Source organism: Mustela erminea, chromosome 7 (genome assembly GCF_009829155.1).
Source record: "Mustela erminea isolate mMusErm1 chromosome 7, mMusErm1.Pri, whole genome shotgun sequence".
NCBI classification, from domain to species: domain Eukaryota; kingdom Metazoa; phylum Chordata; class Mammalia; order Carnivora; family Mustelidae; genus Mustela; species Mustela erminea.
In genome coordinates, this window is record NC_045620.1 from 7,282,121 (window position 1) to 7,287,563 (window position 5,443).

A 5,443-nucleotide genomic window follows, 5' to 3' on the forward strand; every position below is an offset into this window, starting at 1 on the left:
ACTGGAGGTGGGAAAAAGACTCAGGGAGGGGAATGATAGGAGTGAGGCAATTGCATCTGTAGTGTTTTGCTTCTTTAAAAAATTAACTTTTAAAAAGTTAATATTTATTATATCTGGGTAACACATAGGTGTTGATTATACTATTATCTGTATCTTTCTCCACCTTTGAGCTATTTCACATCTCAAATGATATAAAAATGATACTTTATATAATATATATATGTAAAATGTATCTCTAAGGATATGCATATGTTTATATATTATAAAACATTACTATGTTGCAAATGTTCATATATTTGTACATATACAATATAGGGATACTTACGAAAGATACTTTACATATAAAATATATAAAAATATATAATGCATTCAATAAATATACATAATTCAAAATTGGAAAATTACAGTGCTCACTTCAATAGCGATCTACTGCAATTAGAGAAATACAGAGAAGATTAGCATGGACCACTGAGCAAAAGATGACACACACACTCGAGAAGTATTCGAAATCTGTGAGTATACTTATCGGGATGAGCACTGAACGATACAGAGAACTGCTGAATCACTATGTTATACACCTGAAACTAATATAGCATTGTATGTTAATTATACTGGAGTTAAAAAAAAATTTAAAAAGAGAGAGAAAATGACAGAATACAGTACGTAACATAGGTCACAATCGAGTGAGAAACAACAGGAAACACTCCCAAAATTAATAAAATAGCCTTCTGATAGATGGTATACCTTTCCTTGTTATCGCCCGTCCTTACAGCCAGTAGCTAATGATACATAAATATGGCGAGGGCCGAGCTGCAGGTTTTCCAAACTAATGATGCATTTACAGAAAAGTTCACATAGGTGAATGAGATGATAGGTTAATCTGAGCTCTGCCCCGCAGCCGCTGCAGAACAAGGAAGACCTGACATTGATCTTGTGCTCCCTATGCACTAGCCTGTTCGAAGTGTCCGACCTATTTAAGGTCATTCACTCCTTACAAAGCTGCAGGAGTTAGGCATTATTACTGTGCCCATTTCCCAGATGAGGGAGTGTATCATAAAGAACACAAGCAATCTGCTATATCACACACCCAGAGAGCACCAAGGCAGCATCGGAACCAGGCACTCTGGCTCTAAAGTCTAGATTCCTAGCTAAAGAGTTCATTGAGTAGTGTCACTCACTTCCATCGGTGTTTTCAAACTATCTTACGCAAGTTTTAAAAATAAAATACAGGGAGTGCCTAGCTGGTTCAGTCGGAAAAGCAAAGCGACTCTTACATCGGTTTTATGTCTCAGCCCCACCACAGGTATAGAAATTGCTTAAAAATAAAATCTTAAAAAATAAAATACAGCACGTTTTCACAGTACCCCTTTAAGCAGCCCTGAAGAACAGAATATCATTACAACTCAAGGCAGGAATCTTTGATATCGGGGAGCTGTAATCCTTGCGACCTTCTTGAACCCTGTTTTCTAGAACAGCAATTAGCACGGAGCACACCCTGCCCCCCGCCCCTCCAACAACGATTTGTAGAGCATCGGGATGTGTCTGTGCTTGAACCCGGCCTAGCCATGTTCCAGAAAGAAAAAGCTGGGGCACACCGGGTGGCTTTAAGCCAAGGCACCGGCAGCCGGCTGACCGGCTGACCGAGGCCAGCACCGCCCGCTAACTCGCAGGTGCTCACCAGGTACTGGGCTCGCTCCCTCCAACCGCAGGGCTGGGTCCTCCAGGTTCGGTTCCAGCCTCCTGCAGCAGCCCAGCCGCCGGAGCAGGCCCAGGGCAGCGGTCCGCAGCCCCTCCCAGAACTGCTCACTTGCGGGGAGAGCTGCGTCTAGAGCGGCCTGGGAGGTCATGGACCGGCCGTGACCTCCGCCCAACGCCAGCGCCCGGGCATTGGAGGCTCCTGGCCCCGCCCCGTCCGTGGGGCGCGCGCCTGCGGGATTCCGCCCTTGCAGCTCTTTTCAAGGTCGCTGCCTGGAACGAGCAGCGTGGTGTTGAGGCCCTCTGGACAGTGGGCATGGCTGGGCCCGGTGCAGGCCTCTCTAACCTTTCAGATGCTGGAGGGCAGCAGCGTGCAGCTGAGATCTCTTGGTCTCCGGCCCGAGACAAGCCTCTCCTGCGCGTTTCCTGGTGGCGCATCTGGAGCGGCTTCCTCTGCGTCCCCCTCGCCCTGCGGTGACCGGGTGCGCGGCTGGCTTCGGACTTCACCCCACTCCCGCTGTTGGAACCCACGTGAGGCTATGCCGGGTGGAGCAGATCCCCCGGGGTGGGGGTTGGGAGGTGGGAAGGATGGCCGGTACTCTCTTAACGGGTAAGCAGAGCTCTGGTGGCTCATCTTCTGAACACTGTCCATTGCGATGCTCTTTCCTCTTTTCCCAAGCTTGATCGTGGCCTCCTTGCCACGTGCCTCAGCTGTGTAAAAGAGGAGTTATCACAGCACGTTTTTTCAGTGACATGATACATGGGGAGGTGTTCGGGTAGTGTAGCCTGGGTCCTATGCCTCGGCCAGGTTGTCCAGGCCGGTCCCAGTCCCTACTGATCGCCCTAGCACAGTATCATGATGACTCTTTCTCTTTCAATAGTTGCATAATTTTGACCATGCGTTATTAGGGCATCGTATGCATCCCATGTTGTATTTACTTTTGGAACAGATATCAACCTCCAGTCCAGGTTGAGAGGGCTGGGTGTTAGAGTCCCATGGCTCAAATTCTGGCCATGACCTAGGAACCTGCCAGGTATTTCGTGCATAAGGACAGACATGTAAGTATAACAGATTTTCAACATGTGGGGCTCCTCTCTGTGACACCCACGAGTACTACAAATCACTGATACCAGTCCTCAAAGAACAAGCATTTTCTACAGAGCAGAACCCAAACTGCATCTGTCTCATAGAATATATACGTTAGGACGTTTTATTTTCTTTTAACACCCTTGAACATTATTTGTCACCACCAAAAGATTGGTGACCTCGGTTTCTCTTGGTTGATTGGAAAAATTAGAAGCCATGCCTAGATTCTCCTGCTCTTCTGATAGATTACTTCTGGCTCTTCCTAAGGCATGGCTAAGATCCAGATGACCTTTCTCCTAGCCCTGGGCTTCCACAGACCATACTTGTAAGAAATCAAAAGCAGAGGAGAAAATGTAACTTGACAGTCTCTTCGTGCAGAATGTCGAGAGGTACTCGGAGCTGCTCTTCAACCGTTAAAGGCTTCAGGATTCCAAATGGCCAGATCTATACAAGGCACTCTCATGCAGTACTTAGCTTGCCATGGTCCTTTGGGTCAAAGGAAGTTTCCAGAGAAAGATCAACAAAGTCAGTGCCTTCATGCCAAGATTCAAGAGACCAGAGCGAACATAACCATCTGTACTTCTTTATTGAACTGGGGGAAGTGGCAGAAGGAGAGACTGGCAGCTACATCTGTTCTCTAGGATTTATTAAGCTCGTGTACACATAGAGAGTCGTGAAGTTAATTTTTTTCTTGTGACTGACACATGCTATAATGATATCCTACACTTACTAGAACACAATAGCAATGTTCACATACACCAGGAATGAATTTCAAAGACCAGACAAATTTCTAAAGAGGGGGCAGATTAGACAACTCCTGGAAACAAGTATTCAGCAGCTAAAAGAGCTGCTAAAATAATTGAAATAGGGTATTTTTATATGTCTTGAAAGAAGTATTGAAAACACTCTGCATTATTTATTTTTTAAATGGTGTATTTTTTATTGTGTCAGCTAAAAAAAAATTCCTTCATACTGCTGATAAAACAACTAGCACTACAGCAGAAATGATCCTTCACAGAATCAAAGATAGAAGGAACAGAGAAATCTGATTATGGTGTCTAGCTTTCAAATTCTCCCCTAAAGATTGCACTCTGTGCTACATTTGCACGATCTAAGTTCAAGTGAATAGAAAGCAAATAAGAAGAATTGCAAAAACTGACTTTCAACCATTTGTTTTGACTTTGAGATGTAGCCCTCCTCGGTGTTCATTCTCTAGGCCTTGAAGAATTCACGTTAATAATATCCTTTAGAGGGAAACCGAAGAGGATGACAAAATCTTCATACGGAAGTCAAGATGCTTCAAGAGGTGATGATGCCGCACTGTTTGAGATATTAAATTTTTGAAAAAAAAAATCACAAAACACCCCAAAAAGCAGTGGCTTAACCACTTGCTTATTTATCTCTTTTTGTATGTCCAGATTTTCTCTTCTTAAAATAAGGGTACCAGTCAGATTGGATTAGGACCCACCTCAATGTCTCATTTTAACTTAATCCCCATATCACAGTCACATTCTGAGGTACTGGGGGTTAGGACTATAGCATCTGAGTTTAGGGCTGCAGGAGAGAGACACGATTCAACCCATAATGGATGAGTACAATAAAAGCACCAAGCGCATGTCGTTGGCCTCCCATTCTTCAGCAAAAGAATGGATTCTTATTTGGAGTCCACTTTCTCCCCTCTGGGTCTACCTGGATTGAAGAAACATCCAACACGAGCATCAGCACACTATGTTCTCCAGGCCACAGTAGTGGGTTTAGGCATAAATCCAATCAGAGTGGATCTCGGGAATTCTGTAAGAATGAGTGGGGGCTTGCTGTTTCTGGGTAGACTTTAATCTGTGAGGGTGTACAGCGGTCAACTTGCCATCACTGAGGGAGCGCCTGGAGTCAGGTGATGGGCGGAATGGTACACCACACAGATATTGACCATAATTTCAGTCCTGCTGAATGAACGGATGAGAGATCAAGAGCAAGTTCTACTGACATCGTGTGAATCCTGACTCTGGTCCCAGGCCTGGAAGCAACATGACCCTCAGCTTTTCAGCTTTGTTTTCTAAAGTGAATTTGAGTTTTTCTCTTGGAGCTGAAAAAGTGCTAACCAATCTAATAGGTACCCTACATTGTGGAGATATTAAACGTTGATGCTTGCACTGACACGCCCTTTCTTAGAAACAAGAGGAAAAAATTAATGACATGTTCATGTCATAGAACAAATTTAGGCATTAGAAATGCTGCTAAAGTTTGTTGACAAATCACCTTGAGTTCTTTGAAGCCATGCCAGATCAAAATCCCCACCTCTCTAGTAAGTAGCAAGCATCTCACTTACCAGACTTGAATACATCTGTGTCTCATGATATTGAGACATTCTGAGGACCGTTATTGCTCATGCTCCTCAAGGGGTCAATGATTCCCTGATTCTCCGTTGAGTGTTTATAATAGGCTACAATTCTCTACAAAGCATAGTGTCATGTTATTCTCTCATCCAAGGTCAACATGTTGGGCAAAAGGCTTCAAACACATTGAAGCTACTATTCCAGCAACTTCAGAATCAAGGATGCCTGCCTTAAAAATGAATATGCAATATTGTACAGACATGTCTAGCCTGTTGCTTTGGAAACTCAATGAAGATAAATGTCATTGTTAGCAACTCAGTGTTGCACT

The 5,443-nt window shown here is 44.2% G+C and overlaps 1 non-coding gene across 1 annotated transcript; it reads left to right on the top strand.

Moving 5' to 3' along the window:
* The first annotated feature begins 407 nt into the window (after positions 1-407).
* On the top strand, positions 408-514 carry LOC116596655. Its single transcript, XR_004288242.1, has one exon. It is a non-coding gene; the product is annotated as a U6 spliceosomal RNA (small nuclear RNA).
* The last annotated feature ends 4,929 nt before the right edge of the window (positions 515-5,443 follow it).